Source organism: Numida meleagris, chromosome 8 (genome assembly GCF_002078875.1).
Source record: "Numida meleagris isolate 19003 breed g44 Domestic line chromosome 8, NumMel1.0, whole genome shotgun sequence".
Taxonomy (NCBI): Eukaryota; Metazoa; Chordata; class Aves; order Galliformes; family Numididae; genus Numida; species Numida meleagris.
Genome location: NC_034416.1, coordinates 5,359,878 through 5,383,201, shown reverse-complemented (window position 1 = coordinate 5,383,201; position 23,324 = coordinate 5,359,878).

The window sequence follows — 23,324 nt, the reverse complement described above, 5'->3', positions numbered from 1 at the left end:
AGAAATAAAACCTCAGATCGATGATTTTAGGACAGAAGATCTGTGTGAATCACAGTGCCCATTTCTCGAGCCAAGACAAGGATGTTTTCAGCAGCAACGCGCAAGGCGGGCGTTCCAGCGCTTTCCCCCTCTCACAGAAGTGGGGGAGGGAGGAGAATTGGATGCACATGGTTCAACAGGATTTGGACCAGGAAGTCTGAAACTTGGCACGGCTCACAAATCCAGCACTCTCCTACATATACAAATCCAAATAAACTCAATTTGAAAGGAGCAAAATAGAATTTCCCGTTCACTCATGCGTGTCTGTAAGAGGAGACCCTGGGCTGCCTGGGCAGCACAGGAAGGGCAGAACACAGAGCTCGCCTCCCCTCCTGGCATCAGCAGATGCAGTTGCTAAGAACTTCCAACAGAGCAGATTTCCCGGGGGTGGTGATGCCGAGGGTGGGCAAAGGACCACGAGCGCATCGCTCCTCGCACGTGGGTTCCAGTGCTGTGCCGCAGCCATTGGGATTTATCTGCCAGGGAGGAGAGGCTCTCTGCAAACCCCAAATGCTCCTGGGAGGTGGGTCAGAGCGTGGGGGTGAAGTTAGGGAGAAAGCGCTTTCTTATGGCTGACAGGGGTTGAGGCAGCTCTAGGGACGCAAGAGTTGTCCTTCAGCGCCGGTGATAAGGATGAGCAATAAAGAAAGGATGAAGATGTGCAGTTTCTCAATCACAGAGCCAAGGATAAGAGTTCTCTGAAATAAGCCATAGGTTTATAAATGTAACCCCATCTTTCTACAGCGAAATCTCCTATATATAACTCCCATGTAATTCCTTATTCACTTTTATAATCCCATCTTTCTTCTGGGAAGATATCCTTCACTCCAGCTGCCCCCAGATTCACTTTGGGATATAGGCCTGATTTATTCCCAAGAGAAGAAGACTGCTCCCACTCCTCCCAGTGGCTACAAAGCAGCCCTTTAACCCCACAGAGGAAGGACCCTTTCCTAGTCATGTCATTAGCATTCCCTACTACCTGCATGTCATTTTTCTTTTTCCTTTTCACTCTATAATTTTTTTTATTTTTTTTTTCCCTTCTGCAGTGAATTCTGCTTCAACACCCACATGTCTGCTATTGAAGCCAATCAGCAGGATTGACTCAGGTAAGTTCTTTTATTAGGTACTGATTTCTTTGTGTCTGATGTCTTTATCCAGACTCCTTTGAAAATTCCATTTTGGCTGAGCATATTGAAGGAAATGCCTCTCTCACTCTCTTTCATTAGCAATTTTAGGGCAGCACTGGCAGGTTTTTCACTCCTCTCTCTTGAACTTGAGAAAAAAAAGCCACAGAGGCTTTATCTCTTTTCACTATCTCCTAAGGATGTCCTGCCAACACTCTCCCACCTCCAAAATCGGACAGAAAATGTAGGGCTTAGGTAGTCTGATGGGCTGAGATTTGGAAGCAACAGCATTTCAAGACACTGGTTTTTCTCATCTCCTCAGACTAGAATTAGTTCTGCCACCAACATTTTGCCCACGGCCCCCAACCCCAGGAGTGCTCACAGCGCATCTCTCTCTCACAAATTATTATGCTCCAATGAGGATGTTCCTAGCAGAGCTCTAACGTGTCTGGCACAAATTCATGTTATATCTAGGTTTTGACATTGGGCCTGCTCCTATAGAAGTCAATGTCAAAATTCCCTGTGACTATTTGAGCATGAGGATCAGGCCTGTTCCTCTGATTTATGCAAGTTATTTTTATATGATAGTCAATTGGATGCTGTATTATAAAGTCTGGAATTAATCTGCATTTTAACACTTTATAAAAAAAACAGGAAAAAAAATCTGAAATTAACATTCTCCTTAACCTTTATTTTTATCAAGTGTACTAAATCAACTGAAGAATAATTGCTCTGAGGACTATGCCAAATGAGTGCACATTTAGTTTACATATTCCCTAATGTAATATGAATTGATGAACTTTCTGAGATACACATGATATAAATGATCATGATGTGCCATTCTTAATTTCATTCAATTGTCTCTGCAAAAACACTTTGCTCTCAAGATGAAAAGTGCGTTACATGCATACCAGGCCCCTGGGAGGAAAGAAACTCCCTTGTAAGTATTTGCCCTTTTGGCAAAAAGAAAAAATATTCTAAACATAAAGGTCAAAGCCTTGCTGTATAGAGACTTGCTGGGACCCAGATGACTGCACGGGGCACGGAGTGGCTGTGAGCAGACAGGGACCAAACATTCTCAGCTCCAGGAAGAAAGCTGAGCCCGCTCCCCTATGAATGTCCCACCTCAGCCCCAGCCAGCGACTCAGACCCATCTCAGACCTCATGTGTGAGCAGCCCAGGAGGGCAGCACCTCTGTGAGAGTGAAGGCCTCACAGAAACCTCCTCTGCTTCTCTGGCTGACCACCCCCAGTGACTCTTTGCGGCATTGATTCACTACAACATGCAGTTACCAGATGTTTTTCATTCCCTGTGAGTCTCCCAACCTTGTATGACCTTGGGCACATCTTCTTTGGTCCTCAGTTTGCCATCTGTTAACTGGGGCATAATAATGTGTGATAGGTTTTAAAGCCAAATAGGATAAGCGATCATCTGAGTTGGAGCGCTGCATCATAGGGGCCACTGGACTTCCCTGAATTCTCTTTTAAATCAAAGCAAACCTCTTTGAAAATGTATCCTGCTTTGATTTGCTCATAGCTAGACTCTGAGGATCCAAAGGAAATGCAGTAAGTGGTGCCAATGTTAATTACTGTCACAGATAGATATGTCTATGTTCAGCTTCCTTCATGGACTCCTGCACTTAATCTGCTAAACAGAAGAGCCCAACAAAAAGGTTTGTTTCTTACATAGAGACTTACAGATCACAGTCAAATCACACCTTACTTTTCCCTTTAGGATACTGAATTATAATGGCAACATATTATAATAGCAATATTTATTAAACATTCCAGTCCCTGCTTTCAACCATATGGTTCTCCCCCAAGTCTTGCCAAACCCCATTCAGTGGATTGTGCACCAAGGCGGGGATGCCAGCACTGAGCTCGCTCTTCCCGTTCCCTCTCCTCTCTGCACATCCTAACAGGTCCCCAGCAAAAAGGGGGTGAGCCTCCACTAACCTTGAGAGGCACTCCTGCAGTGCCAATAATAATGCTGATGGTTATCACAGAGCTTGCTGCCTAGGGAGAAACTTTTTTTCTCTGACACCTGTGAGTAATCTGGAGCCATTAGCCATCTCACTCCAATACTAATGACGCTCCCTTCAGTCATTATCACTTTATTTTCTGTAAAACCCTACAGTAAAGCTGAATCTAACAGGTCATTAAAACCCCAAAGAAGCTCTGACTGACTTGATCCCAATTGTTCCTTATGTCTGACAAGATTTTCCCTATTGAGCATTTGACTTGCATTTTATGTTCCCTCATTAAACTGTGCTAGACTTTAATCAAGGTCAAATGGGGGCGAATTTGTTTTTCCAGAATCTAAACAGCTTTTGCCAGGGTGCTGCTCTGCAACTTGCATCGTTTCATGAGCTCTCCCCACAGATGTGGCCCTGCAGAATTCCTTATCGTGCCCCACATGGGCATGATCTGTGCCCCACGGAGCCCAGGGTAAACATAGGACCCATGGTTGTTTATACTGCACTAAATTCTCATTCAAACCCTTCCCCAATGCCTCTGAAGTGAAATGCCCAGACAACGAGCTCAGTGAAGTAAGAACACTGTATCACAGCATGAATAAAACATGTTCTAATTTTATCAACACCTAGAATCCCGGTCTTTAAAAACCTGGGGTATTTTTTTTCTTTTAAAAGGTATATGATGAACAGCCGATTACATTTTTGATGTCTTTTAATGATCATAATTAACTATGATCTATCATTGTAATTTCATCACTAAATCATGGTAGATCACCATAACAGTCATGATAAATCATGCTCTTTGCACAACTTTTCCCGAGGATGAACCGGAAAATGAAGTTAGAGGACTTCAGAACCTCTCTGCTCCATCAGCAGAATACTGAGTGGCAAGTGCATCCCAAAGGCACAGACACGACGTGTTATGGAGTGGAAGCCCTTGAGTTCATGGGCTTGCTTGACTCGTGTCAAGAGCTGTGCCTTCCTTCTGGCCTTCCCTTCCTGCGTCTTAGGAAATCCATTCTTGGTCACCTTGGTCATTCTGTGTATTTTCCTTCCTGAGAGCCAGGGATCCATGTTTCCAGTTTACAGGGAGGTGGTGGCTAAGAAAAACAGCTCCACAACGCTATTCTCTCTGCAAACCTTCACTTTAACCAACACACAGTTTTTAAATAATATAAATAACTGTACACCCACACCAGCCATGATTAAAGCCAACGTCCTTACCACTGAAGGTCAGTTAAGACCCCTTGGCAACACCCAAAGTTATCAACACACTAAATCAGTCTGCAAGAAAGATCAGGATGGGGCAATACATCCTCTTGGAGGCTATTAGGTCCCTATATCAATTCTGATATCTCATCATACACTGCTTAAGGGCAAAAACCTGATTGTGCTAGCAAGATGGATTTGCTTCAGACAAATTCAGGTCTGAGGATCCATGTGGACTTTTCCTGACTTTGCTCTGTAATCTCAGTTCTGTTAAATGCTGTTCCACAGTGTTAGACACCACAGATGGCTGCCTACCCAAGAAACGTGAAGAGAGCTCATGGGACTATAAAAAGCAAAAATCTTACACAAGTTTCTCAGCCCAAAAGTTGAAGCAATAAGTGCTGAAGTATCCTGTTGACTGCCCAAGGACCCTCTGGAGTAAAAATAAATGTTATGCAAGATCGCAACATTTCCATGTAGTTCTGTGTGAGTGAGTTCACCAACCACCGCTTTCAGCAGCTCATATAAAAGATGTAAAATATTCACCATCACACAAATGGGGAAATTGAGTTTCACTATTGTGGAATGGTCTTTGTTGTACAGGGTCTCACGAGCCGGACTTTATCCACTAGGCATCGTTTTCTCCTAAAGACCATGAAGAGAAGAGATCAAGGTCCCTTGAGAAGACAGTAAAGATAGCAAATTCCCCTCATCATGGCCCAAATGAGAAGTACTGTAAAGGTGATACATCACAGCGAGATTCCCCACTCTCCTGTGAGCTAGCAGAGGGCTCCCATCACTCTTGGTCCCCTTTCTCACATTCATTTTAATCATGTCTCTGTCATTTGCAGGATCGGGTACAGCACACTCAGCTCGACCTGCCTTTGGCTCTGTGTCAAGGGTGTCATATTATCCATCTGTGTTACAATGGTAATGCTTGATAGCCAGGAAGGTCATTTCATCTCTAATAATTCCCCCCAAAGGGGATATGAAGGTAGAATGATTACTGAGTCATATACCTTCTTGCAGAATACCTCATCCTCTTTGTTGCTAGATTATTTAAATGATAAATGGAAATTGGCCAAGAGAATATCACTTGGAAATGAATTGTGGTCACGAGCCATCGGAAACACATTAGGTTTCCAGAAAGACAAAATAAAAATCATCAAAGTTTACTCTCTTTCCTAGACTCAGCCTGAAAACACCTGTTTAAAATATTTAACCTTGCCACCTGTCATTATGTAGGCACTGGTTCTGCTGAGGGCAATCACCGCACAAATGGCCCAACAAACTGCAAGGACCTATCAAAACCTGGGGCTGGTGCTCCGATGTTCTAGAAAGAGATCACATGCACAGCTCGGTGTAAAAGCCAGAGGCACTGACGTGCCAGAGTTTGATTGTGCCAGGCAAAGAGGAAGCAGCGATGCTCAAAAAAAAAACTGGGAGCTGAGATCTGAGCTCCTTCCAACACAGGATGACAATACTGTAATTCTAAAAATAAAAAAATAAAAAAAAAATTATAATTTTTCTTCACACTGTCACCTAAAGTTTTGCTTTTGTTACTGCCTTTGTTCACATTCTTTGAAATACAACTAACTGCCTCTCACAGTCATCTCCGTGCAGTCGGCTGGGAGATGTGAGCAGGGGAGTGGGGTGCTGGGGAGCAATGGGGACGGTGAGGTTCATCTCCTGATGTGCCACTGCCCAACCCAGGAGCCCTGCGCTGCCCTGCCCAGCTTTGCAAAGCTGCCTCAGATGTTCCGATTGCAAAAATGAGGATGGTAATATTACCGCTGTGGCTCTACAATGCTTAATTAACATTTGGGAAGATTTCTCATGATGTATGCGCTGTCAAAATGCCAATGCCTTTGCCGTGTTGCTTACAAGATAAGAAAATGACAGCAGGTAGGCCATGGTCGTGCTGGGCGAGCCTGTGCTGCACGGAGCGGTCCTCACCGGTACCGCGAACACGCTCGCCTGTCTGTTCGTGCCCATCCACTGTCTCTTGACTAATGTTTAAATCATAAGCTCTTTAATGCGGAGGCATTTCTTGCTCAGGATCAGTGCAGTGCCTAGCAGTGCGGGATCCTGGTTGGTGGCTAAACCTCAGAGGCATTGCAGGAGGACAAATATTAACAATGTAAACGGTTGCTCTAATTTGTGGCGCGGGTTTAGTTTGTGGTCATGTACTGCAATCCACCTGCTTTCCTCCTCTCCGTGTTTCTTCTTTATTGACAGCTTAATCACCTTTATGCTGCTGCTTATCTTGGAGGATTTTGTAAGAATCGCATTCACTTTCCTCCACTGTGACAATATCTATGTTGCTAACTAACCACCTGGTGGACATCATTACAAGTCACAATAAATATTTTCTGTAACAGAGAATAATCATGATGCTGCCACTTGACCCTAGGGTTTTTCACAGCTTTTTTTTTCCTTTCAGTTTTAAGATTCCATTAGCTGTCTCACTGCAAATGCAAACAGATGTTTCACATCTTATGACTCAACGAGCCATTCCACACACCTAAAACAATAAAACTTCAAGCACTGATGTTTTTATCAAATGAAAAGTCCATCTACTCCTTTCGGCCTGGTACAAAAAAATAAAGGTAAGCCTAGGGGAAGTAAGTTAGCCTCCAAAACCTCAGAATCCGTGGAGACTACCAACAATATTAGGAATTACTGCTTAAAGCAAAGCTGAGTTGGCATGGAGACCACCACGAACCGGGTCTTTAAAAGAACAGCTCCTATTCAACACATGTATTAAGTGCTGTATTAAGCACCTACTGAACCCCAGAAAAAAAAATGTAATCACAGAATTATTTCTAAGTGGACTTTTTAGTTTTTCATAAGTCAAGAAAGGGAGTCATGAATAGAAAGGGCAAAAATCATCATGGAGAAACATTTACCTCAGCCTCTCTGGATGCCATTAATCACCTTTTCTGCAGAGCCTTGTACAAAAGCCATTAAAATTTAAGATAGGAGAAATCACAGCTATTCCTACAGCTACAGCTATTGCTGCTGCTACTGTGCTTAATTAAGGTCTGAGAGCAGTTAAACATTTAAATACGATGGGGCTTAGAGGTGAGCTGGCTTGCCAAATGGAGAAAGCAAACACTGGCAAATGGGATCGGGGAGAGGGGCTCGAGCAACAAGAAGGGACTGGGATGCACTGCAGGGGCTCCTCCCAGTAGGGGAAACCAAAGCTGGACTCTGGCTCAAGCAGTCAATAGGGACACAGACACAAATGCTGATTCTGAAAAGGTTTTTCTGCTCGGGTGCCCCAAGGCATGTCTCAGCGGAGATGGTGTTTGCAAGGGCCACCTAGCACGGGGAAGTGAGGAGGTGTCGAACAAAACTGTGGAGATCCTTCCCTTGGGAAAAGCCCCGGGCCAAGAGCTGAACAAAATGAGGAATAAGAGCAATTGTCTCCAAATTTTCAGGTCTAGGAACCCGGGGCTGGCGAAGCTGTGAGCGCTGAAGGGTGTTGTGCAGGCACCGAGGCACAGCCGCCTCGATGCAGCCCGCGCTCAGGAGCAGCGCTGAGCATTATCCAGGAAGTTAGTGTCGCACTGTATAATCCACATTTGCTTTATGATGACACAGTGTCTTCCCTGCCAGATCTTTTACCTCTCAAGCAGTAAGACAATAAACTACAGTCCCTGACAAGAAATGTTTTCATTGCCATTGTTTTAGAAACACATGTTTTCTCATTCACTATCAGCACTGCCTAAATCAAAAGAGGTGACTTTCACAATAAATCAGATAAGAGCAGCTCAGAACTGATACCTGCCAACTAGTGTTCTCCCGTAATGGTACTCCAGAGGCAGAGATGCCTTCTCCCAGAGCAGCCTAGAGGATGGGTGCGATGTGGTCGGGCCGGATCACGGCACCGTGGTGCTGCCCAGCCCGGTGGGTGCTCAGCACCGCGTGCACCACGAATTCATCACTGCAGCTTTGATGCTCACCATTAACGACTAAGGATTCCTTCCCCTTCCCTGATAACAGTGGCTCTGCCCTGGGGTGCGCAGGGTGAGATAGATGTAAGTGACCACCAGCAGCATCATCCTCAGGTGTCTGAGCAGATGCTCGCCCGGCTGGGGATGCGCACAGGTTGTCTCAGCAGCTGTGAGCCTGCACTGCACACCTGCACGCTGCATCCACAGCAGTGCTGCAGCATCCCTCTGCTCAGTCGCTGTGACGTGTCTGGGAGCATGAAAGAAGGGTAAATGGAGGAGCTGCGTGCTGCCACGCTTCATCTCCATCTGTAGCAGCTGCGAAGCACCACGCCGCAGCAAGGCACTCCTGAGGATGCCTGAGAGGAGCAGGTGGGCGGTGATCAGAGGGATTTCTCTTCTTGCCACAGGTGAATCTTTTCCTGTGCTAAAAGGATGTTTCTTACATGCAGGCAGACAACTTATTCTTTCCACCATACCGATCTGTCACTTCCCCCGCACGCGGCAGATCTGGCTTTCCCCTGGAAGCAGTGTGTTTGTTCAGATACCTCAGTCCCAGGGACCAATGCTCCCATTTCTCCCCGTTTCTGCTTATCCAGGAGCTCAGCAAGAAATACCAGGAGCTCAAGCACCTTCCCCACGGCCCCTGTGCTCCTGCAGGAAGCATCCCCTGACCTCATGCGATCGTCCCCTTCTCTCACTGTGCTGCTGGATGTGAAGGGAGCCTACCCAGACACCAGCTCCCACTCTGAGCCTCTACAGCCTCTTATCCAGAGCATGTCTGAATTTTAAAAGTTCTTCATAATGTCTCCTTGCATTTTGTATTCAGCTGCACAACTGGAGCTGTTGTCTGTGTTCTCATTGTCTCAGGCCTCCATTAGCATAATGTCTTCCCTGATCTTGAGAAATTAAAGCTCATGGCAAACACAGCTGCCAAAATCAGCATCTTGCCAGAGCATGCCACCACTCTGTACAGCCTCCCCATAGCCCTGATCCCCATTGCACCGAACATAACATGTACATCTCTGCACGTGTTCTCCACACAACTCCCAGTCTGATCTGTTACTCACTCCCAGCAGCACAACCAGTCCAAACTGATACCCAATTTTTTCAGCCCAATGCTGTCCCACTCCACAGAAAATACTTTCTTACTTTCTTCCACTGCCCCTCATAATTAGAGAGAGTCTTTGCAAGCATTCACTTTATTTTTCTTCCCAAACTGTTCATTAATATGCTAGTTTCTGCTAACAAAAAAATAAGCATTCATTAGACTTCATTAGTTGTGTTGCAAACAGCATCTAAAAAGCTGCCTAACACATCCAGACCTCGACTTTTCCATCTAATTGTCTGTGTTTGTGTTTCTGTCAAGTTAAAAGTTTCGGAAGGTGGGGACAATCTTTCTGTATAACAACCAGGATTTGATCATCCCAGCCCACCCCTGCAACCTCAGCCGATGCTGCAGCAGTAGCAGGGAAATGGCTCCTTCCCAGGCGCTCCCACCTCCCTCTTCCGCCTTCCCACTGACAGCCCCCATCACTCCCACTCTGCTCATCTCCTGAAACACAGGCACATCTCACACAGATGGAAATCAAAATAGATGAAAATAGGAAGAGGGAGGACAAGGCTCATGCTTTGTCTAGTCCAGCACACTTCCACTGGCACCAGCTGTTCCAGACAAGAATATTAAAATCCCATGATGAACAGCCTTAGGATTCAAACTCCTGCAACAGGAACATTTCACTGTAATCCCTAATAGTTACAGATCATTCTGTGTCTTAAGGCAGGAAGTTTTATACGTCTGTGTTAAGTCGTTATCATTCAGGAAAAGGATATCTCATTAACGTACCCAGATGTGGGAAGTACAGCAGGACTCACTGCTCCTCACATCACCGCTTACTGCAAGGGGAAGGATGAGGGTCTGTATTGCCCCTGCTGTGCTGTGACAGAGCAGAGGGGGCAAAACCCCATCTCCAGAGGAAAGACACAAACACTTGCATGCTGTGACACGAAGCAGCGTCCAGGTGACACCTCAGCATAACATCCAGACCTGAAAGATGTCCCAGATTACACATCCTAACCCACGCAGCACCAGTAACTGCAGTAGGAAACAACAACCACCTCAAATTTCCCTCGACTTTTGCCAAACCCCCACATTCGCCATCCTGTCCAATTGCACTACATGGGGAAGAGCAGCTGGCAGTAGGGTAAGAATGCTCTGCCACTGCGAGCTGGCTCCTCTGGCCATGTCACACACTGCTGGCAGTCACCCCACAGGCTGCAGCCACGCTGCCTTGGCCAGGGAGCCCTGCTGTAACTCTGAGCCCTGCTGTAACTCTGAGCCTTGCTGTAATTCCGAGCCCTGCTGAGCTCCCAGGTTGCTGCAAACTCAAGCCGATGCATTATGGAGCTCATTAAAAAAAAAGGCTTTGCACAGCTCTAATTTTCATTTCAACATTTTCTTTACACCTCCAGGCTTACTAGAAAGCTGTACCATCATAGACTTTAATTTGTTTACAGAAACAAAACAAAAAAAATCAAAATTAAACATATGAATTCAATTGCTGAAAACACCCTGTTACTAAGGGTTCAGATGTAATGACACCATCATTTAGAATAGCCTCATGTGGGTGCGTGCCTACTGAGAGCTGCAAGAGGAAAATAAGCTACATTAAAATACAATTCCTCTAGCAGTTCTGAGGCACAGTCAAGTCTTTATAATAGGGATTTTTCAGAAGACAGGATTCTACCTCAATAATATCTATAGATTTGATAGTCCCAAATGGCTCGTGTGGAATTTTTGTTCCAATCTACGGATGGAGATAATCTTCATGTATACCTGTGTGCATGTAGCCCTCACCACCAGAATGGCTGAGTCCCTGAAACTGCATTCAAGTCCTCGTACAGTCTGTACAAAACTGGAAATTCAGGATGTGAGGCAGAGATTACAACCTGGGGTTCATAGCATCCATGTGCAAGCTCCCTGTTTAGCCTCACTGGCAGGCTGCTCCCCGCAGGTCCCCTCCCAGGACAAAGATGCTCTGCTGAGATCCTCCTTGTTTAGGTGCTGGGAGGCACTCTGAAGTGTCACTGCTGCGGGAATAACAGGGAGACAGCTGACGTAATGTACGGGAGTCTTCAAAGTGCTTTTGGCAACGTTTCTCACCAAAGGGCTTTAAAGAGACTAAGAAGTCATGGCTCAAGAGAAAAGAGCTTCTCTTGAAATAACAACTGTTCAATAGAGGAAAAACTAAAAAAGAAGATAAATGGTCAGTACTCACAGAGGAGGAGGTTATCTACAGGGATCTGCTCCGCTCAGTGCTGCCCAGTGTATTTGTATTTGAAATGGAAACGAGGGTGAACAGCTACCTGGCAAAGTTTGTTAATAATTTAAGATCTGACTGGGAAGAGCTGCAGAAGGACCTCATGGTGATGAATGACTGAGCTGTAAAAAGGCAGGCGATGCTCCGTGCTGATGGATGCCGTGGGGAAATACAGCCTCACAGCGCACACACCACACGGGTTGTTGTAAGCAAGCTGTCGCACCTCAGGAATGGAACTGGAGCTACTGGAGATGTTCTCTGAAAGTATCAGTGCTGTGCTCATCAGCAACTCAAAAAGCAAATCAAATGCTAGGAATGATGAAAGAAGTAGAAAGCTAAATGGAGAATAGCGTCATCCAGAGCAGCACTGAGCACTTACATTTGGAAGCTACGAGCCAATTTGGCCGGCCTGTAATGGGAGGCAATAACTCTCACTGCATCACCCAGCAGACCCTGGTCAGCCTTCCCCAGTAATAGCTGCATTGATGGGACATTCACAAGTGGAGAAGTATGAATTAGTAAGATTACGCTATGAAAACAACAGCTAACTACCCAGCACATCCAGTATCGTCTGTCCAATCCAGCCGGAGCTGCCGTGATGCCCTGTTGCTGAGAAGAGGCTGGAAGACCCCGATGGTGTTCTCAGAGAATCTCCGTGCAGCTCTCAATCAGATCTGCCCGCAGTGGCTCAGCTCACCAGCACACATGACTCATTCCCAGAACGATCGGAAGCATGAAGCAGAAAAACATCCATAAAGGATTAGATCACAATCCCAGTGACAGCACTGGCGATTACTAAGTGGGGGGAGAAAAAGGGTTCGTGTTAAAGGATTTTCCTAAGATGAGTAATGTGTGGCATGTGCAACTCTTTGAAGACTAAGGCCCTGGTGAAAGATGCTCTTGCTCAGAAAACGACAACCTTCGGTCTGCATTATATGATACAGCGATGTGGCCATCTGGATTTTGCCTTCAATCATTTTCATTGATTCAGAGGCATTTAAAAACGCTTAAGTTACTACATCGGATTTAAATTTCAGATCAATGTTGTCTTTGCAGAACTGCTCTGCCTTGAAACGCAGCTGAGCACAGCCCAGCAGCCAGGGGCCATGCCCGAGCCTGTGGGTGCTGGCAGTCAGCAGCAGCTTCCTCTTGGAGCTCAGCGTGTTCATTCTGCTTGCAGCCTCCAAGGTCTCAGACGTCCTGGATGGCACAAGACCTCTGTACATTACATTTTCTTACATGTAACATCAAAGATGGTTCCAACTGTTGTTGTCTTGGCAACTTATTAACTAGAGTCAAAGAGTCTCAGGGTTCCTTGGCTGTGCGTGTGCGTGCTTTGCATCCACTTCCCATTCACCTTGGTGCCCTGGGGTCAGACTCCCAATACCGTGGATGTTTTCCACTTCACCTGAACCACTGCACATTGCAGGATCAGTCTGGTCTTGACTGCTCCTCTCTTCCTCATCCCAGAATCTCTGCACAGGGCAAGCCCCAGCTTTACAGGCCACAGCAGAAAGCTGGCAGGTGTGATGCTGGGAGCTATCTTCTTGCGCTCATAGCCAGCCCCAGGCTCTTGCTAAATTATCCACTTCTTGCGGCAAAGGTGAGCTCCTCCATCAGCCCCCTGGCACATCACCCTGCCTGACCCCCCAGCCTGGGGACTTCCTTCCTCCACCCCATGCCAAACCCTGGGGGAGCATTCAGATGAGACTTCTTGTTGAGCCTCTCTCCTTCTCCCCTGGTCCTGTCCACTGCTTTGCAGGAAGTCCCTGCAGAAGGGATATTAGCTCAATCCCCTGGTGCCTCTTTTCCAACGCTTGTGCAGGGAATGATGCTAATTACTATGTTATATCCTGCAACTTGAAAGGAATTCACAATGAAACTGACAGAATTGGACTGAGCACTGTGTAAGAAAGTGAAACTTGACTGTCAGCAGGGCTGTGAAGACACTACAGGACACAATTCAGCCAAATGCACCCGCCTCAGTGGGTCTTGTGCCCCGTAGGAGAAGAAATTAAGATTTAGTTGTAAGCTGTAGCCTTACACTGGTAGCAAGAAATACAGCTCCGCCTGGCTGTAAGGGGTTGTTGAGGCTGAACCATAAAGACTTCTGCTAAATTACACACGGACAGGTCTCAGCCGGGATTATATCTTTCCTTCTGTATTTTGTACAAAAGAGAGACTCTTTTACAAAGCTGGAATAGGAAGAAACGCTTCTTCCTTTCAAGCAGCACACAGTCACTAAAGCTTTGTTGTTCCCTTAAATACCCAACATCAAAAATTTTGAAATCAGAGGTATTATCATTTCCCGAAGCTTTCAGGGCTGTTCTACAGGGGTAAATTGCTGGCTGAAGCATAGAAAGCCAGCAAACCTCAAATCCATTTTAGGAGATTCTTCTTCTTTTTCTGCAGCCTCAAAATGTGCATTTAGGGATTAGTATCCAAGGCACCTATCATGACAGTCTTTAAAGAGGATCAATAGAAGGAGAAATGCATAATCGATGCATCGATGAAAACAGCTTGACCTTTCTACGGGAACTGAGGGGACAAGGAAGCATTCAAAGAAAGCTTTTATAAGATTTCATTGAAAAAAATCTCAGATTTTCACGAAGTTCTCAACTCTATATAGGTCAAGATGGGAGAGCAGGCATCAAACACTTGCATATGCAAAGGGCCTCTGGCCAGGTTCTGGTCCAACCCCGCCACACAGCCCATGTCCCAGCTCACTCACATGGCAGCCCAGGGTGAAAATACAAGATCAAGTAAGGAGGTGAGGGGAAAGAAATCTCCTGCTGCGGGTGCTGAGAGCTATCCTCGGGCACACCGAGCCTCTCGCCAGCATGGCGGGGTGAGGACAGGCTCACAGGAGCCAGAGCTGCTCCATCCCATCCCATCTTCTCCATCTCTGGAGAGGCAGCCCAGGAGCTGCCCGCACCTCCAAGGAGGAAGAAGATGCAGGAACATGACAAAACCCTGCCCCAGCAGTGCTGGAGCTGCTACGGCAGCAGAAAGGCAGGGCTGACCCTGATGATTCGAGACGGCATGCTATCACTGCGGTGCCCAGGGCATCGGCAGAATAACTCCCTCAGAGAAGTACACAGCTAATTAATTCCCCACGTACTGTGCTGCTGAGCAGCCGCCATTGCAGCCAGAAATTAGTTCAAGAGGGGATATGATCGAGTAGTCAGGAGCGCGCTCATCCTTTGCAACCCCCAGCCACCCATCAGCGCGGCAACACAAGCCCTAATGAGAATTAATGACAAGCCACCAACAAGGGAAGCTCACCTGGGCTGGATGACAGGTTGCACAATAGGACCCGGGCTTTTCCTTGCCTGAGAGAGCAGGCTTCTGCTCTGTGTTCTGCTTCTCCAGGGGAAGGGATGGGGGCAGATGTACGGTGCTCTCTATGACAACAGGTGGGCACCTGCATGGGGCACCTCACATCAACCTGGGCACAGATAGGGCTCGTGCAGCAGTCAGAAAGGCGTGCCAGGAGGTCTAACTGCAGTAGCAATCAGAGAGAGGAACTGTATAATCTTTCCCTATGGGTGATTTTGCAAGAAATGATATAATTACTGCTTTCAAGATTAGCATAAAAGTACCATAAAACCATGCCAAACTGAGCTCAGGACTTAAAAACATTTGGAAACCTTTGATACAGACAAGAGGTGGGATGGGCTCGTATCTGCTGTGTTTGGAGGGGACTCGGTGACAGGGGATCAATTTTTTATGCTGGGCAGATTTCCTGGATGGTACCCAACATATCATTTACCCCCATCTCCAAAATGGGAATAACCTTTAATTTACAGCAGCACCAGAAGCTGCTGAGCGCTGCCCACTACAACAGGAGGTCTGGATGCCATCATAATGAAGACCTGAGCATTACTAAATGTTTTCAGTGTGGGACTGGTATGACATGCTCAGACTTTGAAAATTCCTGACAAATTCAGCAAAATAGGAGGCTCTACCTTGCACTGACAGCATATTTGGTTTACAATCTATTCTAGATTTATAAATAGATATTATAAAGTACACATTATGCATATATACACACACGCATGCACGCTTTTTCTTTAACGCATCTCTGTTACATTTCTTCTTTAAGCATAATTGCTTTCCTGTGCAAATTCAAACCCAGAACCAGATATTTTAAAGCAAGGAAATTATGACCAACGATATAAACACGTCTCAGCATACCCTGACTGACAACATGAGCTTCATTTTCATGCTTTATAACACCACCTGAATCACTAAATATATTTCTGTTCTTGTAAGACAGCATTCCACATAATTTTTATTTGTGAATAAAAGGCAGAAAGATGCACGCACACTACTGGAATCAAGAATAAATTATTCCGGCAGAGTCCATTACTCTAGGAAGCAGCCTGAATACCAAACCCAGGACATAAATACAGGCTGAAACTAACATTATTCCATCACGCACATTTGCAGCACTCAGGTCTCCAAGTTGCCCCTGTTGAACCCCAGTGCAATGCTCCCATTGCTGCCTGCAGTGGGTCCAGCACTGAGGGGCTGGTTCTGCTGCCAAGCGCTAAGCAGCAGCCTCACAGCTGGGTCTCACCCACCAACAGCACTTTAGAGAATCACCAAAGCATCATTCAGTCACTCTACTTTTCCGTTACGCACAGTTTTACCCAAGCCTGGGTTCCCACTGAGCCCTGCCCAGGTGTCACTGCAGTTGCATCACCCATGTGTATGAGCTCCTGACTGGCCCAGAGCAGCACAGACCACAGCTCTGGCCAGGTTGCCAGGCCTGCCTCCAGCTCTTCCCAAATTTTGAGGTGGCTGCATTTCTTGTGCCTGACCCAATGCCTCCTTCCAGCCCCACTGTGCTGGGAATATCCCCTAGCATCTCTTCCTGTTGGGAGCACCTGGTTTGCATGAGCATCAGACACAAAACGGATGATGTACCCAAGCAGTGCCCCACAATGTCAATTAATGACAATGATGTATGGAGTCACATCCTCGCTGTTACACCTGCATTGTAATCCCCAGTCACGTTTCACTGCACATTAGAACAAACCTGTCTGACCCTCACATATCGCACTCAAAGGTGAATGTGGAGTGATTTCAATTTGGTGTCAGCCCTGCTCCAGCCATGACACCGAAGGTCAACAAGGCTACAGGCAACGTGTACAAGAGTGTTGCCTGGGTTTAAAGTACCTAAGTCCCATTGTCTGAGGTACTTGCAATCATTTATTTCAAATGCTGTTCTGAGGACTACATAAATAATCATAGCAACCATGTCTACCCACCACTAAATGCATTTTTCACTCCAGTCTCCCCATCAGCAAAGGATACCTTCAGGGTATCCTCATATTTCTAAATATTCCAGAAACTGCAGATGATTTACTCTCACAGTACTAATGTAGTTCAATCCATTCTCATTTTCTATTCATGACAGCAGTAGTTTGCTAAAGAACATCGGCTCCTATCAGTTCATATCATTCGTGACAACTTTACAGTATCTGATATAATTTCTAATTTTTGTGCCTCGAATGGCAATGCGCGTCCCAGCAGCTGCGTGTTCCAGGGAAGCGCGAAGGCACAGCCTGCATCCTGCCACCAGATGGTACTCCATATGGACACAGCCAAGGAGGACATACTGGTGCTGCATCACCAGTGGCAATCCAGGCCCTTCCCCCTCACCATATTCCCTCTAAATCACGTTCATGGTGTTGGGAATCATATAGCCCAAGTTCTCTCTTCATTTCTGAGTGCTACACAGACTCCAAATGTGGTGGAGGCCACTTCACTTGGTGTGTTTTAATGTTTTAAGAAGTTGCAGGCGAGTAGGGCAACCATATTTGTGTGCACTCTCCCAAGCTGGTTTTCTGAATTTGTGCCATTTCCACTTCATCTGCAATCTCCCGAGCGCCATCAGTAGAGTTATAAACTCCATGTGGAGATAGATGGCATTTCTCCAGAGACACAAGTGTCCCAGTATGGTTTGGAGGCCACAGACTGGCTGCCATTTGGATGGTGCAGAAAACCAAAGCCCTGCCTGCTGCAGGCCAGAAGAAATCCCAGCCCTGAACCTTCTGTGAGCACAAAAGAGGGAATCTCAGGGTACCACCAAGATCCCAATTTCTGTAATTACTTATTGACTTAAACGTTTCCACTTGTACCTTCAGGTGGAAAATCTGTCGGCGTTCCAGTGTACAATCGTCCAGACAGAACGATTGGACTGTCACCAAGGAGGTTATTTTTCAGTGAAGTAACATACCCATCCCTGCATGAGCTATGGATCTCACAAGCCTTTTACTGGAAGGAGCACAGCATGTGGAGGTGAGTAACAGGCACTGGATTAGCTTTTACTCTCTTAGAGAGACCAAGACTTTTGCACCTGGCTTTCTTACAGACCTTGTGCTAAAAAGCACATCCCACATCCTTCTTCCACTGACAGCACTAAACTCAAAGGAATATCAGCCTTGTATGTGTCAGAGTACATGGCTGGAGGCTGGACTCAGAACAGGGACGTGTCTACTTTTTTGCTGCATGAGGAAACGGAGCATCTTCTGAGGCATCCACGCACAGCAATGCCCATTAATAATATATGTGCATAGATAAGCTTTTCTTTAAAGCAAATACCAGCGGTCACCAGCACAGTGATCACTGCAGGAGGTGAGCTGGTGCCTCTGACCGTCGGTAGCGCAAACGTGCCTGAATGAGCGCTCGCTGCTGAGAAACCGTGCTGCTGGAAGAGCTGCTGAGACGGTGGTGCTGTGTCTGAAATCCCGCCAGGCAAACAGCAAAGCAGCCCAACGGTTCGGGACAGCCCCCCACAAAAAGCAGCTCTCGGCACTGGCACTGCGGTGCTGAGATGCCCCCCGCCTGCACAGCAAGCCATCCTGTGCTCCATCCCCTTTGATCTTTTCCGAAATGTAAGGCTAAACAAGAACAGATTGTTTTCCTTAAATGCAGGGGGGGAGGAGAGAGAGAGAGGAGGAAAGAAATTGGCCTGCTAGGTTCATCTCAACCACACTAAAAAGTCCTTTTAACTTCTCTTAATGAGGACTACTTTTTCCAGATACTACCTAATTACTGCAAATTGCTTCATCTTTTAATTGTTACTGCAAGGCAACTAAACATTGTTATGTTGATTGCTCAAGAGTGGATTGTTAATGGCTTTAATCATTTGATAATCCAGTAATACAATCAATGTGACTCTGCACCTTGTAGGAATAATTTTTGGGTCCACATGCTAGGAAACATATATTGCCTCGCCATATGTCAGCCTCTGCGGGCCGGATTCTGCCACTTTTCCTCAAATGCAGCTGTACTCCTGCACAGAGCTGATCCCACAGCTTCCCAGGGGAGCACCCAAGCAGCAGGGACTCATTGCACACGGGGTTGGCCAAATTGGGTAGGCAAAGGGAAAGCCTATGGATTTCGGTTTGACATTGCAGATGGGTGATCTATTATTATGGGATAGAGGAGATAAGTTCACACCGGCGCAACTGTCACCACAGCTAGGCTCTTGCTAAGGCACAGAGAATTATGGCGTAGGGCAATGCCATGGAGAGCCCCACAGCTCTGGAGCTGACAAGCACACGGATGGTGCCAAATGCCTGAGCTGGGGAGAAAGGAGGTGGCAGGGGTCAGTGCTGGCGGCTGGCAAGGGAGGAGACCCTCTTCCGGGGGTGTGTGCCTGCAGAGATCAGCCATCATGTGGGACAGAGCCTCTGACAGCAAGGCAGAGTTAGGTGGGAGCTGTGTCTCTTACCTTAATGCCTCTGCTCTCACGGCTGGTCAGGATTGCTGCTGGCAGCTAGGGTCTGATGCAGCCAGATCTAGGGCATCCCTCATGCAAAAGCTGAGATCCGTGTTGTATTCTGTAGGGAATCCCAGAAAAGAAAAATCAGGCAATGGAGAGACAGCTTTTACATTATATAAAAATAACAGCATTTGGCTCATTAATAGCAGTTAGCCCTTAATGAATCTCTCTTTGGCTTTTATTCCCTTTGTTATTTTGTGGGTAGAAGCTGTTGGTTTCCCGAAGTCTGACCGCCTTGAAGGAGCCGGGCTGGCACAGCCAACTCACTTGGGCACTCGGCCATCTCCACCAGGCCAGGAGTCCTACTGACCACTTGTCTGTGGGGAAAGCACCGAGCCAACCCACACAGCCACCGCTCACAGGGACAAGGCCTCCCCTGCACAGGCACCGGCACCTGTCACTGCGGGTCTGGGCTCTGTGACACAGAGGGAAGAGGACAAGAGGCCACACGCATGTCCAGAGAGATGCCGAGCAGATGAGACAAGTGTGCAGCAGGAGGAGGGGACACGCGGGAGATGCCAGCGGCAGCACAAGCCAGGAGGAGACCTGTCTGCAGGTGGTGGGACAAGGCGCTTCTGCCCAGTGGACCAGAGGCTTTGGCTGACTCACAGCCAGGTGTGCATCGTGAGGCCAAGCACTTTTGGAAGTTCTGTCATTCACCATCAATGCAGGACAGACCAGCATGTGTGGGACAGACCAGGCTGCACCACCGGCTCCCCCTCCCCCGGGCTGATCCCTGCCAGATCCTCGTGCAGCCAGAAACCAGTTCTCACTGGGGACCACAGGGTCCTCAAAAAGCAACCCTGGGGCATAAAAGCATCACGGGAGGGTGAATTCCTCTGGAGCTGCTCGCAGAGAGCAGAGGAAGAACATCACCTGACACAGGCTCAGTCACACAGTGTCAGGTCTGACAGACAGTGAGTAGACTAATAAACTAAAGAGTAGCTTTGATTTAGTCTTTCAGGAAACTGAGACAATTAAGAGGCTTGTATAATTCAATAACAGTTAGCAGGAAAAGGAGCTGTCATAGGCAGAGGAAGGCACACAGAGAGCTGGCACAGCCATGCTCACCCATGGGGAGAGGGACCAATGTGGCACAAGATGCCTCATGCCCCAGGGCTGAGGGTGGGCAAGGGGGAACTGTGGTGATCACAGATGAGCTGCCATTTGCTTTCAACACCTGCTAAAATGAAAAGGCACGTAACACATGCAGCAGGGGTACCCACCGATAAATTAAAAAGATGAGGTTGAATGTCAGACAAAGCTTGCCAGAGACATTTATCCCCAGCATTTCTAGAATGCCCTCAGATCAATGGGGTTCATTTTTATTAAAGCTTGATTTTCTCTTATGTTGAGAAGGTTTTCCATCAGCAGCCACGGGACTGGCTGACATTTGCTAGCCAGGAACGCACGTGTTGGTCAGGACCAAGCCGAGGGGTCCCTCCCAGTGAGCACCAGCCCTAGGGGCTTCTCTCACCATCGAGAACATAGCAGAACCCAGTGCTGGCAAACAGCAGTAGTGTGAAACACACAGCCTGGGTCTGGCCGCCAGAAGCATACAAACGAATTAGTGAGATATTTTTTCTCCATCACCTCTCCTTTTTCTTAAAAGCAAATTCTCTCACTGACAGGGTGAGGAAAAGCTGTTAAATATAAGCTTTTTTTGAGGGGCAGAGTGTCTGCTTGAGAAGCGAGACTACAGAGGTGCCGGAACAGCCAGAGGAGGGGTGAGAAGCTGCCACCCACCCAGGTGGGGGTCTCACCCTTCAGGTTATCCCTGGCTCCAGGAACCAGGCAGATCACACAAGGCAGGCTTGGCACAGCCTCTGCAAGCTGCCACCTGCATGCACAGGATAGGACACCATGGGCAGGGCCAGGCAGAGCACAAGGTGTTCCTAGATTTTTTTTTTTTTTTAATGCAAAAGAAAGCCCTTTGTTATCTCCCAGCATCATGTTGGTGATTGATCCGAGTCAGCAGGACCCTGGGTAAGTCGTGTGCTGATACACCTCCCCAGGGCAGGACCAGAGAGCTGCTGCACACAACCACAATTACACCATTCAGAGCCCCCAGCCTGCCCAGGGCGACGGGGAAAACTCTGGGGAAGGAGGAGACTTATTACAGGATCCAGGCCTTGGAGGGTTTTTTTTTTACTGATATGATGTTTAAATCTCAATTTTGGGGGGGATTTTTTTTTCTGTTTTTTTTTTTTTAAACAAATCCTGCCCACCGCTATTGGCAGCTCATCTACAGACAAGGGCTCAGAGACCATCGTGTCAGATGCCATATCTATCACTGGGCAGATCCTCAGGCAGATGGCTGGAGCTACACAGATCATCATTTTTATTAATCAAAGCATCATGTGGCTCTTTACATCGCGTAAATAAGATGAAATACAAGAACAAAGATGTGCAGCTGATTAAAAATAGATGTGTGCATACCTCAACAATTCAGAGCCCCGCAGATAGAAATGTTAAGTGGGGTCCTACTGAGTGCCCTGCAAGGTCAATACAATTCAATAGTTTTATTAACAACTTGGAGACTGGACCAGGAGTATGCTAATCAAATCTGAACATTTTAGCAAGGTGGGAGGGTGGCAAATAATGCGCAGGACAGAAATAAAATACAATACGAGCTTGATAAATTAAAGAAGTGGCCTGCAATCAATACAAAGAGATTCAGCAGGACAAATGCAGAAGATTAACACATAGGAAGGAATAAACAAAAGGACAGAGGCTGTATGGAGATATCTGGCCAAACAGCTATACAACAGAGTGGTCTGGGGGGATGATCGATTGAACAGAAGTCAATACCATTGGCTGCTGCAGCCCAGCAAGGTAATTATTCCACTCTTCACAGTCCTTGTCAGGCTGCTGTTCGGAGCAGTGTGCCCAGATCTGGGCATCACACTGTAACAAAGACAGACAAGCTGGAGGGAGTTCAAAGAACAAGAAAAACTCCAAAAAGATTTGAAAAACGAAATCTTTGTGTACATGTGAAAAATGAACCGCAAGCGCGAGACCTGACGCTGCTTTTGTTCAGTTTCATTCCCAGGGGCCTGCTGAGGCTGGAGGAGCTGCAGCACGAGAAATGAGGTTGGTCAGAGGGGACTCAGTGCTGGCTAGAGAAACGTGCTGCAGGAGGGATGTGCTGAACAACAGGAGGCTACAGGTAGACAAAAGGGATGCAACAGATATACAGGGATTAATGAGGGCTCGTTTTGCCCTCGGTGAAATTGCAGCATCAGGCTGAAGCTTCAGCAGAGAAAACTTCAGGGAAATTTGACTCCGCAGTGTCACTGAAAATGCAGGCAATGAAAAGCAATAAGAGACCAGAACCTTCATCTTGTTTGTGAGCTGTGATCAACCACTCCATCAGCAAAAGAAGACAGGTTAAGGGGGGAAAAAAAAAAAAAAGAGCACCCAGAGAAGTCTGTAAAATCACTCCCATTGGAAATGCACTACCTGCTACACCACAAACAAAATCCCTCGCACTCAGCCCCTGCAGACCCCCTCCCCATGGAGGAGTGCATCCCATGCTGCAGGAAGCACCAGGCACTCAGGATCTCCCTCACACAAACTCAGAACTGAGCCTCACCTACCTCACTGCAGAAATAGTGCTGTGTTTACAGCTCCCCCTGCAATCACACCTTGGCTACAGTTAAAGCAGAAACGAGTTCTCCACCCTTTGATGGTGGTTCAGAACTGACAGAAATCAAAGCTCCCCGGCTGCAGCTGGAGGAAGGAGCTGCAGGAACTCCCTCTGCCCCAGAGGGCTCTCCCAGCACCCAGAGCTGGAGGAAGGAAGAGGCTGGAGAGGGGCCAGAGCATTGCTCAGTGCTCCAGCGTGGAGACAGAGGTCTGCAACTCTGCAGCGCAGTGTGCAGGCTCCTGCCAAAAGCCCAA